Source organism: Piliocolobus tephrosceles, chromosome 16 (genome assembly GCF_002776525.5).
Source record: "Piliocolobus tephrosceles isolate RC106 chromosome 16, ASM277652v3, whole genome shotgun sequence".
Lineage (NCBI taxonomy): Eukaryota > Metazoa > Chordata > Mammalia > Primates > Cercopithecidae > Piliocolobus > Piliocolobus tephrosceles.
Window position 1 is genome coordinate 67,712,635 of NC_045449.1, and position 12,971 is coordinate 67,725,605.

Here is a 12,971-nt window from a genome sequence, read left to right on the forward strand (position 1 = left end):
TATGGGGTATGAGATGGTATGAAAGGCCATTTGTAACTATCTTTTAAGAAGTCATTTTTATTGAGTCTGGATATTATAATAATATTTTGCACTGCAGTTGCTAGTGCTGGGAGAATGAGAGCCTGCAGAGCCAGTGGTTATCCTGCCTGTGCTGTGCAGGACCCTGTCATGAGAATGAATCCAAATTGAAGTTCTAGGAGAAGAGAAACAGAAAGTCCTGATGACATTGTTTGGACCCCTGGAAACACTCATGCGTAAAGTCAGCACAACTCTTGGACATTTCAGATACATGGGCCAATGAATTCCCTAATTCAAGTTGTGTTTCTGTTACTTGCAACAAAAAAGTCCCAATGAAATAAATAAATGGATAAATGAGCATATGACCCAAGACTTGAAAGACAAGAAAACAAACTTCAACTCCTGTTCCTGAGATTCAAAGTTAAACAGGTTTATGTGGATAAAGCAAGGTAGACCAGCATGGCCATGCACAAAGCTTAATGGCTGAGAAAAACAATGAGAACTCTTTGCTTTATAAAACTACCACGTGAAAGGAAGAGTCCAGGCTGGTGACCCAGCTCAATGCAATGGCTTAAAGATTTGTGCAGAAGAGTAGATTTTATTAGAAGGTAAGGCTGATGTCAGAAGCTCCCCAGATCAAATCATCCTATCACTTGGTTGCACATTGAAAGTTGTTGGCCAAGCATGGAAACCTGAACTATAGGGGGCTGCGACCTCGATGCTCTTGGATAGCACTGCTGTACCCTGAGTTGGGATTGAGACCATGAAGAACCTGCCATTAATTAGTCAGTGTCATTCACTGAGCTCTGCAGGCCCAGTCTCCAACAGCGACATCAGGTGGTAGTGGGAAGTAATGGCAGTGATTGACCGATGAGTCTCTGATGGAATAGGGCTGTACCCCTTAGTGCAGAGTAAGTCCCTGAGATTCTTAGACAAACCCAGTGTGAGGGAGGCCACAGGAGGAGATCCTGGACATTATGAATATTCCAGCAGACAACTGGAAAAAAGTAAGAGCTGTAATATGTTTGCCTCCCAAACTGGAAGATCAAGTCATATGTTTTCCAAAAGATGTTTGAGGCTAGAAGGTCAAGAGCTTAGAAGGCTGATTCCAGCCTGTCATTATTCCAGTGTGTGACCTTGGGTGTGTCATGTTCACTTTTATTTCTTTATTAACATCCCCTCCCCCCACACTGGAGAAAGAGAATGAGAAGAGCCAGGACTCCCCTTCCAGCGCAGCCACAGATGATGCGGACAAAGCTCTCTGAAGGTGTCACCTGCATCAGGTGGCAGTGGCTCCAGGCAAGTATCTCTCATACTGCACAACAGCCTCCATGCCCTGTGGCTATAGGAAGCTTCCAGGACAGCAGAGCTAGAAGAAAGTATCCTCCTGGGGTGAGGAACGATCCACAATGTGGGATTTATATCAGGGGTGACCCTAGCATTGAGTTTAGGACAACCTCCTGCCAAGCAACTCTCACCACCCCAACCCCAGTCCCCCAGAGGCCAAAACACAGACCTGACACCCACTTCAGGGCCCCCTGCTCCGCTCCTGTGACACCTACCTCTCCCTGTGGAAAATGCAAGTAGGGGCCAGGCGCAGTGGCTCACACCTGTAATCCCAGCACTTGGGGAGGCCGAGGCGGGCAGATCATGAGGTCAAGAGATAGAGACCATCCTGGCCCACATAGTGAAACCCTGTCTCTACCAAAAATACAAAAATTAGCTGGGTGCGGTGGTGCATACCTGTAGTCCCAGCTACTCAGGAGGCTGAGGCAAGAGAATCGCCTCAGGTAGATGTTGCAGTGAGCCGAGATTGTGCCACTGCACTCCAGCCTGGGTGACAGAGCAAGATTCCATCTCAAAAAAAAAGAAAAAAAGAAAAGAAAAAGAAAAGAAAAGAAAAGGCAAGTAGGGCAGGAACACCTGTGGGCCCCAGGATGCTGGACCACAGCGTGCAGGCAGGAGGAGAATCCTCACTGTCAGAGTCAGAGAGTCCGGGCTAGAGGGAATCTCAGCAATGTTCTCTAAGTATTTCAGGTCACAGACAAGGAAACTGAGGCCCAGCAGGGGGAGTGAGTCTAGAAAGCCTCCCAAGGGGATCATCGGCTGGGCTGGCCAAGGCTGGGGCCGGCCAAGGCTGGGGCCCAGCTCACCTGTCTCCTAACCCCACACTCTCTTCCAGCATCCCCCTCTTCCCAGTGCCATATCGTCTCACACAGGGGCTCTAGGTCTCTCAGCACAGCATGGCAAGCTCATGGCCACAGAAGAGGATAGTGTGGGGCAGACAGTGGGCCTCTAAGCCCATCCCACCCCTGCCCTTCTGCCTGGGGCAGGGAGCTTCTGAGCCCACAGTAATCCCCTGAGCTTCCAAAGGCTGTGGAAGCTGCAGAAGCTCTGTCCGGAAGAGTGCAGACTTAAGGGGGATTTGGGTTGAGCAGGAAGAAAGGGAGTGGAGGGGGCTGAGGTCTAGAGATGTGCTCTGAGGGGATTGGCTGTGGATGCCAGGAGCACCGTGTGTCAAAGCTAGATCCGAGCTCAGACATAAGCCCCCTTCCCCTCCTTAGAGGGGAAATACACAGGCTGCTTTCAATGAAGGCTTTAAACGGAACGTGTCCAGGCGTTTCAATGTTCTCTTCCCAGAATAGGCCCCTCCATTCCATCTTCTCTGAGCTGGGAACTAAGGAAGGACATCTCTAACTCTGCCTGAAAATTAGAAGTCTGCCCCTTGCAATTTGCTCTGTGAGAGACAGTGCAGTGCGGTGGATGGGCTGGAGATGCCAGCTTAGATTTGGGGGTGAGGCTGCCTCGGACTGCAGCTCTGCCACTTACTGACTGGGTGAGCTTGGGAAACTACTTTATGTCTGTTTGTGAGCTCCAATTTCTTCACCTATAAAGTAGCAGGGTAGCCTACTATAGCCTACTATATTTGTTTTTCATTGCTGCTGTAACATGTTGTCGCAAATTTAACGGCTTGAAACAACACAAATTTATGATCTTACAATTCCATAGGTTAGAAGTCTGCCATGGGTCCCACGGGGCTAAAAGCAAGGCTTCAGCAGGACTGCATTCCTTCTGGAGGCTTTGGGGAAAATTCTTTCCCCTGCTTTTTCCAGCTTCTAGAGGCTGCTCACATGCCTTGGCGCATGGTCCCTTACGTCCGTCTGCCAAGCCAGCAGCATAGCATCTCTCTGACCATCCTGTCATCATATCTCTTTCTCTGAACCCCCTCTTCCACTTTAAAGGCACACCCAAGTTATAATAATAATAATAAACTCCCAGCCCCAAATCCTTAACTTAATTACATCTTCAAAGTCCCTTTTGCCATGTAGGGCTCCAGGGATTAGGATGTGCCTATCTTTTGGGGGGAAGGGAGTATAATTCTGCCTACCACGTCTATCTTTTAGTGTTGCTGAGCGGGTTTAAGTCAAGGATTTAGCACAATGCCTGGTACACAGAAGCCGCTTGATAAAGGACAGCTGTATTCATGGACATGGCCTCATTTTGTGATGTCTTCAAAGGGCAGCTCCACCTGCCTGTGACACACTGTGCCCCATCCCCCGCACACACATCACACCCAGGCCAGCAGGCATGTAGCACCCAGGGCGTGTATAACAGGCCCGCTTCCCGCTGTCCCTCTGCACACAGCCTGCCTCTGGCACAGGTTCCAGATGCGGCTGTGCATTTTGCTTATGCTCAGGCATTTGCATCCTCTTGCAGTGCCACAGATGTTTGCACAGATGTTCATATGCTGACAGACACATGTGCACATACATACATGATCTGCCACTCAGGATCAGCAAAGTGCACACAAACATGCGCGCACACACACACGTCCCATATATGCAGGTCCATATCTCCCCAGACCCCACTGACAGAGGCCCCTGCTCGGAGAGGGCACTGCCACTTTTTCTGGCCCTGAGCAGATTGAGCTGCCTCCCTGTCCCCTGCAGCCTGCACTCAGCAGCCCCTTCCATGTCTTGTCCTGGGTGTCACCACCTCCCACTCCTGCTCCCAGAGCCCCAGCTCCATTGATTGGCCTTGCAGCTCAGCAGCCGGAGATGTGCCCCAGCTGGAGGAAAACACTTGTAATTTATGGAGTGTCTGATTTTTAATCAGTTTTTTGTTCCTGTGCTGTAATTGTCCTAATTAGATATACATATTTTGATGAAGGTTTTTCCAAAATAAAAATTGTAATCGAATCTTGCTTGACATTCTTTACACCCACTTGCTCAGATCCAAACTTCCACAGCAGCAGGCTCTGGAAATCGTGCATGCAGCTCGGGCATCTCCACACGCCTCCCCCAGACCACTGCAGAAGCTGTCCTGTGGCCCTCACAGGCTGGAAGGCAGGCGCCCACTAGGCAGGCCAGTTTCCTTTTCCCTGGGCCTCCAAGCGCCCCCATCAGAATGGGGCAGCCTTTTCCTGTGGATCTGGCCCCTCCAGGGCTTCTGGGCCAAGGCTTACCCCTGGGGGAGGGCTCAGGACTGTCTAGCACTGAGGTGCCCTCTCTCTGCCCATCCTTCTGCTGCCTAGAGCTCCTCCACCAACCATGGAGAATTGATGCCATCCCTCAGGCCTCAAGGGCAAAGGCTGGCTTCTGTCATCCCCCACTCTTATAAATAATAACAATTCCTGCCACTTACGGAGTATCTATCATGTGCCAGGCACAGCATTTTATATACATTAACCCTAATCTGCATGACAACCCTCCGAGGGGATTTTTCAGAGGAAGAAATCAAGACTTGGAGAGGGTAATTCATTTGCTCAAGGTCACATGGCAATAAATGAAAGGATTGCAGTCTTCTTTGCCGGAACACTGAGAGGCAATGGCTGCCTTCCTGGGAAGATCCAAGAGGAGCTAGTTCTCCAGCTGCTCCTCTTAGGGGGAGGATCCACAAGGCTGATCTTACCCCTGCACCCCAGCATCAATCTGCAGCTGAACCTGAATAGCCAATGATGCAAAATTCCTCCTTCTGAGCCTACAGTACAGACCACACATGAGAAGTCTGGTGTCTGTCTACATGAGTCTCTCTGGGACCTGGAAACCAAGGTTCAGGTATCAGAGTATAACCAAGAAGTCAGCCTTGAGACTGGCTGGGAGGCTGTAGACAAGAGCTGGTTCCTAGGATCTTAGATTCTAAGAAGGGCCCTCTCAGCAAACCTATCAGGAGATCCAAGCTAAGAACTTTCTGTGCTGGTTCTTCAACTGTTGACTCTTACTCCAAACCCTCCCAGTCATACTCTGCAAACCATGGTTGTGCTTTGCCTGATGCGCCCAGTTAGCTCCTGCCAGTAGGCAGCACTCGGGAGACAGAAAGGCAAGAGGGAGAAAGACTTGTTCCCTTCCCTTTGCTTCCTGTCCCTCTCAGCGTTGCCATGGCGATGGGTCTTCAATCTGGTGGTGGAGCTACTTCCATTGTCAGTAGTTGGTCCTGGTTTGCAATGTGCTTGTCCCACGCTTCAGAAGGTGCCTTATTGTGCCCTCTCAGAGATCCCAGCAGCAACTGGCACCTGCCCAGTCCCTGAAGAGCTGAGTTCCAGCTCCTAGTGGCCTCTCCACCAAGCTTCTAAATTTGAGTAATCCCAACCTCTTCCCTTGTTCCCTCAGCCCTAGGGATGGTGGCTGCTTCTTGCAGTTGCTACCTTTATGATTGCTTCGTAAGTATCACAGAACTTTTGCAGTTCTCCAATACTCCAAGTCCTTCTATTAAATTATCTTGGTTAAAATAACTGGTGTGGTTTCTGATGTTTTACTGTACTACACCATGCATGGTGTCCAACTGTAAACTGGAAAAGGTGTGTTGAGAGGTGTCACACCCACACCTGTGTTGGGGAGTGTGGCCCACTGGCCCACAGAGCTGGGCAAAAAATCCAGCAGAGAACTATGTCACCTCTAGTACTCAATCGGCACAGTAGGCTGAACTAATAAAGGAATAAGTGAATGAATGGGCAAAAGAATTAATAAATACAATAAAAATGATCAACCATAGAGCAGTCTGTTCCAGACCCAGACATGGCACCCCCCTTCTTACAGAGCCCAGCACAGACTAAAATCACCAAGACAATCTGATTTGGTAATGGTTAAGATGAGAAGTTCAATTGTTCTCTGGGGTAATTTGACACAGAAAGGGGGAGTTGGAGCAACACTGAACACCAGCTGAGCCTGCTGAGTGTAGTAATTAGGGTAATTCATGCTAGCAACTGGCCCCAAAATCTTGGTGGTTTCATAAAACTGCTCAGTGGTTTATTTCTAACTCACATGAAGTTGAATGTAGATGTTGTTGATCAATCCATTCTTCCAGGAGACTCTCCTCCAAGTGGTGACTCAGGGATCCAGGATCCTCCCTGGATCTTGAGGCTCTGCTGTCCCTAGGATATCCTGGAAGTCCTCTGTTAGGGATTCTCTATATTGAGCTGAAAGATGAGAAAAGAAAGAAAACATGGAGAATCTCCCACCCAATGCTCAACCACCTTGGCCTGGAAGTAATATGCATCATTTCCATTCAAATTCCATTGGTGAGAACTAATCATATGGACCTACCTAGATGCAAGAGGGGCTGGAAAATATAATCCATGACTGAGCAGCTATTTTCCAGAAATGGTGATACACCATGGATATGGAACACATTTTTGTTGGTCAGCTAACTATTTCTCTTACCCTCAGGTACAGTATTAACTTGAAGCTATGACATCAAAAATACATTAGACCTTGTCTTAGTCTGTTTTGTGTGGCTATAACAGAATACCACAGACTGGGTAATTTAGAAACAACATAAATTTATTTGACTTATGGTTCTGGAGGTTGGGAAGTCCAAGAGCATAGTGCTATCATCTGATGAGGGCTTTCTTGCCATGTCATCCCATGGCAGAAGGGGAAGGGCAAGAGAGTATGTGCAAATAAGAGCAAGAGAGAAAGGAACCTAACCTAGCCATTTTATCAGGAACTCACTCCCACAATAATACCATTAACCCATTCACAAGACCAGTGCCCTCATGACCTAGTCACCTCATAAAGGTCCTACCTCTCAACACTATTGTATTGGGGATTGTACTTCCAATACATGAATTTTGGGGGATGTGTTCAAATTATAACATTCCACTCCTGGCCCCCAAATGTATATCTTCACCCTGCAAAATACATCCATCCCATTCTAATAGTCTCCAAAGTCTTAATTCCTACTAGCATCAACTCAAACATCCAAAATCCAAAGTCTCACCTAAATTAGATGTGGGTGAGATGGAAGGCATGATTCATCCTAAAGCAAATTTCTTCCAGCTATGAGGTATGAAATCAATACAAGTTATCTACTTCCAAAATACAATGGTGGGACAGGCATAGGATAGACACTCTCATTCCAAAAGGGAGAAACAGACAAGATGAAAAGAGTAATAGGCTCCAAGTAAGTCCAAAACCCAATGGGGAAACAACATTAAGTCTTAAGTCTTCTGAATAACCTTTTTTGACTCCATGCCTTGCCTTCTGGAAACACTAGGACAAAGATTGGGCCCCACAACCATGGTTTTACTGGGCTCAGTTCACTCAGCAGCTCTCATGGGTGGGAGTCTCAGATCAGCAGCATTTATTTTTTTTTGAGATGGAGTCTCACTCTGTTGCCCAGGCTTGAGTGCAGTGGCGCACTCTCGGCTTACTGCAACCTCTGCCTCCAGGGTTCAAGTGATTCTCCTGCCTCAACCTCCCGAGCAGCTGGAACTACAGGTGCACACCACCACACCCAGATAATTTTTGCATTTTTAGTAGAGAGGGGTTTCACCATATTGGTCAGGCTGGTCTTGAACTCCTGACCTCGTGATCTGCCCACCTCAGCTTCCCAAAGTGCTGGGACCACACGCATGAGCCACCGCGCCTGGCCGCCAGCAGCTCTCTTAGTCTGATGCTGCAAGCTCAAGCTAGTAGCTCTATAGTTCTGGGGCCTTGGGAGAGGCCCCACTCTCATGGCTCCAATAGGCATTGCCCTGGGGGGACTCTGTCATAGCTCTGACTTCCACTTGGCATTACCCTAGTAATTGGCATTTCCCTAGTAGGGGCTTTCTATGGTGGCTCTGCCTCTGGTGGCAAGTCTGTGGCTGGAGCCCTGGACGTCCACAACATCCTTTAAAATCTAGGTAGAGAAGGTCATGCCCCATAGCTCTTGTATTCTGTGCATGTGCAAAATTAGCACCGTGTGAATGTTGTCAAAATTCACAGCCTGTATATTCAGGAGTAGTGAGTCAGGCCACATCTGGGCCTACTTGAGCCATGGCTGGGGTAGCTGAGGAGCTCTGTGCCTGAATGTGTGAAACAGAAGCCCAGTGTGGCTCTGGGCTGCAAGTCCATGAAGGGTACCCCAGGCCCATCCCTCAAAATCATTCTGCCCTGCTAGAGTTCTCAGTCTGTGATGGGAGGAGTAGCCTCAAAGATCTCTGAAATGCCTTTGGAGTCTATTTTAGTATGTTTTCTGCTACTATAACAGAACACGACAGACTATGTAAATTATAAACAAAAGAAGTTTATTTGGTTCTGGAGGCTGGGAAGTCCAAAACCATGGCCCTGGCATCAGGGAATGATTATCCTGTGGTATACGGGTGGAACACAGAAGTCTGCACACAAGACAGAAAGAAATGGGCAAAACTTATCCCTTTATCAGGAACCCACTCTGACAATAACTAAACCACCCCTTCAATAATAGCATTAATCTATTCATTAGGAAAAAGCCCTCTTAATTACCGAAATACCTCTTAAAGTTCCTGCCACCCAATACTGTTACACTGACAATTAAATTTCAATGTGACTTTTGGAGGAGACATTCAAACCACAGTAGGTTCACTCTCCCATTGTCTTGGTGATTCCTTCTGTCAGTACTGATCTTCTTAACAAATGGTCACTTAGCCACATCCTTAGTTTGCTCTCCTAAACATGTTTTTTCATTCTTCACATGATCAGGCTGAAAATTTTTAAGATCTTTTCATTCTTCTTTTCTTTTCTGCTAATTATAAATTCCATCTTCAAATCATTTATCTCCTCTTACTGTATGTGGTTAAAAGTAGACAGCTTCTTCACTATTTCGCTTAAAAATTTCTTCTGCCACATATCCCAGTTCACCATTCTTAATTTTTGCCTTCCATAAGGCCTTTAGGCATGGACATAATTCAGCCAAGTTCTTTGCAACTTTATAACAAGGATAGCTTTTACTCCAGTTCCCAATACCTTCTTTCTCATTTCCATCTCAGACTTCATCAGAATGGCCTCTACCATCCATATTTCTACCAACATTCTGATCACAACCACTTAAGTAATTTCTAAGAAGTTTCAGACTTTACCCACATTTCTTCTCTTCTTCTGAGCCCTCTGCAGAATCACTGTTACTGCTCCATTCATGGCAATCTAGACTTTTTCTAACCAGCTTCTCTAGATGCTTCCAGCCTCTACTCATTACCCAGTTCCAAAGCTGCTTACATATTTTCAAGTATTTGTTATAAAAAATAGTACCACTTCTCACTACCAATTTTCTGTCTTAGTCTATTTTGTGTTGCTATAACAGAAAACAACAGACTGGGAAATTTATAAACAATAGCAGTTTATTTGACTCATGATTCTGGAGGCCAAAAAGTTCAAGAGCCTGATGCTGGCATCTTGTGAGGACCTTCTTGCTGTATCATTCCATGGTAGTTGGTGGGAGGGCAAGAGAGTGCACATGAGCATAAGCAAGAGAGAAACGGAGACAAACATCCTTTTTATCAGGAGCCCACTCTTGTGATAATGCCATTAATTCATTTATGAGAGCAGAGCCTTCATGACCTAATTACCTCTTAAAGGTCCTATTTCTCAACAATGTCACACTGGGGATTATGTTTCCAACACATGAATTTTGAGACACACACTCAAACCATAGCAGACCTAGGCCTTTCATGGGAGAGAACACAAACTAGAGAATGTAGGCAGACATAAAGCTGTGTCCATTGAAGAGGTGAAATATATTATTTGCATTCTATTTACTGGGTAACCAGCAACATACTGGACAGAGTATCAGAAGAAGCATAAAAATTGTGTATCTTGTAATTCCAGGCTTTGAACTGTTTTCAGTCTGACTGATGAGACAAGGTTTGTGCCAGTGAAAGTAGAGATTAATTCAAGACAGATGTGATCACCAGTCTCTGCAGGCATAAATCAAGTTTCATAACTGACTGAACTAGTATTTGAACCAACATTTCTTCCTATTTTCATCCCAGTAGCATCATCCTAATCTGGTGACCTTAAGGTCTTTAAAACATCTGGTTATTACTAGAAGAATGTTACCTCCATCTAAAAGTTGCAACAAAGCTTTCTTTCCCTGAGTAAAATCTAGCCAGCCCTTTGTGTAGGTTGACTATAGTGGGCATGTGCCCAGCATCATTTTCCTGATGGTTCATTCTCCCTCACCCAATGCTGAACCTTCTCCAATCTAAGGAAGTGGTGAGTCCATGATCCGATAAAAATATTCCATCTACATGACACAGTGATCAGTTAAAAGAAGACTCAAGTTGGTCCAATAAAAATCCTTCCCTAGAATTAACTTAAAGATACTAAAAGACAAAATTTACTTTCCAATTGAGGTTGATCAGCTTGGAAAATATGAATTTGGGCTACTTGTGGCCATGTTTCTCACCATAGGAGAGATCATTTTCCAGAGTGAAGCCAAACAAAAGATGGTAGGCAGAGGAGCAAGAGCTTTGGGGACTCAGTCTCGTCCCTGAAGGCAAGTTCCTACTGCTGTCCCAGAATCCATCAGAGCTCCTGGACCAATACATTCCCCATTTGCTTAAGCTGATTAAGTTGATTTCCATCACTTGCAAACAAGTGAGTTCTGACTAATATGTTGGCTTCACAGTGCAATGCCCAATGCATCTTATCTGCACATCTCTATTTTCCTGCAGAAAAACAACCATTGGACAGAATGCGCTATGAAGCTCTTCTTAAAAGCACACATTCCTGGGCTTAACCCCAGACTTACTGATCCAGATCTCTGGGGATGGGACCCAGGTATTTGTGTAATGCTACCAGTGATTTTGTTGCACACGCAGTGCCAAGTTTGCAGCGTGGGATCACCACATCCCATTGGCTGATTCCTGGAGTCAAACTCCCCTGGAAAATTTTGCTCTAGCCAGGTATCACACTTTAAGATGAATACTAAAGGGTGCTCCAGTTTTAATGTGTCCCCCAAAGTTTATGTGTTTGAAACTTAGTCCCTAATGCAACAGGGTTGGGAGGTGGGACATTTAAGAGCGGATTAGGTCATAAGGGCTCTGTCTTCATGAATGGATTAATGTTATTATCCCAGAAAAAGGTTAGTTATTGTGAGAGTGGACTTGTTATAAAAGTGAATTCAACCTCCGCTTGCCCTCTTGCTTCCTCACACTCTCTTGCCTTTTCACCTTCTGCCATGGGATGATGCAGCCTAGAGGCTCTCACTAGACGCAGGCCCCATGACCTTGGACTCCCCAGCCTCCAGAACTGTAAGAAATAAACTTCTTTTCTTTCTAAATTACCCATCTGTGGTCTTCTGTGATAGCAACACAAAATGGACTAAGACAGAGAGCATGACCAGGAGAAAACCAGGTCAGTGAGGGCACTCGCGCTGTTCTTCCTCTGATGTGTTTTTTCAGAAATCAGGGTGTTTAACCAGGGAAACAGCAAATCCACGAGGGATGTTCCGTCTTCAACAGTGTGAAAACTGTCATGTGGAAGAATAACAGATTGACTTTGTGGTGTTCCAGAGGACAGGCCTTCAACCAAGGGCATCCTGGTGCCAGATTTCAGCTAAATAAAGGGAAGAACTTTCCAGCAATTAGAGCTGCCCCATGGTAGAAGGGCTGCCACAGAAAGTAGTGAGCTGCCCGGCTCGGCCATGTGCAGACATCAGCGGCTCACCATCTGTCAGTTGCTCTGGCTGGGGCTGTTCCACTGGACAGAAGGCTGGACGAGCTGCCTTTTTCTTGCCAGGATTCTACAATTCTAGAACGTGGTCTGGGGACAAAAGAGGCCAGGCTTACCAGAGGGGCCAAGTGGCCAGAAGGGGAGAGACGTACACAAGTTTGCTGGGAAGGACTCATGTGAGAAACCAAACTCAAGATAGACCTTGAAGAGCACACAGGTAGCATTAATTATAGCACAGGCCAGCACTGAAGTCAGGAAATTTTCCACTTTTCGTAACTTGGTTTTATTTTGCTATTATTATCATGACTGTGAATTATTGTTATAAAGAGGGGGAAATCCCAGATATTTCCATTTTGGAAAAATAAAATAAAATCAATAAACTGACTGAAGCCTAATAATGAATATTCATGTCATTGAATATAAACAAGGAGAGTGAAGGAAGGGATATTGTGAATGAAGTAGCTTCCATGTCAAGAAAAGTAGAGCACTGGGGCCGGGCGCAATGGCTGTAACCCCAGCATTTTGGGAGGCCGAGGAGGGAAGATTGCTTGAGGTTGGGAATTCAAGACCAGCCTGGACAACACAGTAAGACCCCATCTCCACAAAAACAAATGAAAACAGAACACCATGGTGCAGGATGCCTGCTGCCTCGGTCCTCAAGGTCAGAGTACCCAGCAGAACCTGAGTTGTGTCTTCACTCAGGGTTTCTCAACCTTTTTCACGCCCAGGCATTTGGAAACTTCTCTAAGTACGCTACTATATTTCTGCAGCAGGGAGAAGATTGGAGACCAAGTAGGGGAAGGGAGAGGGACAGAGACGCTTGAAAGGGGACATCAGACTCTAATTTTGCAGGGAAGGAGAGGAGAAGGGCCCGTGCACATAATGCCGCCCCCACAGTAGAGAGATAAGGTTGCACAGTGGGACTGGGCACAACCCCGTGGAGGCTGATAAATCACTCAGAACTCTGGAATTTGCAAGTGACAGAAACTGAACTCAACTAGCTTAAGCAAAGGGGGGATTTATTGGCTCTTATAGCTAAGA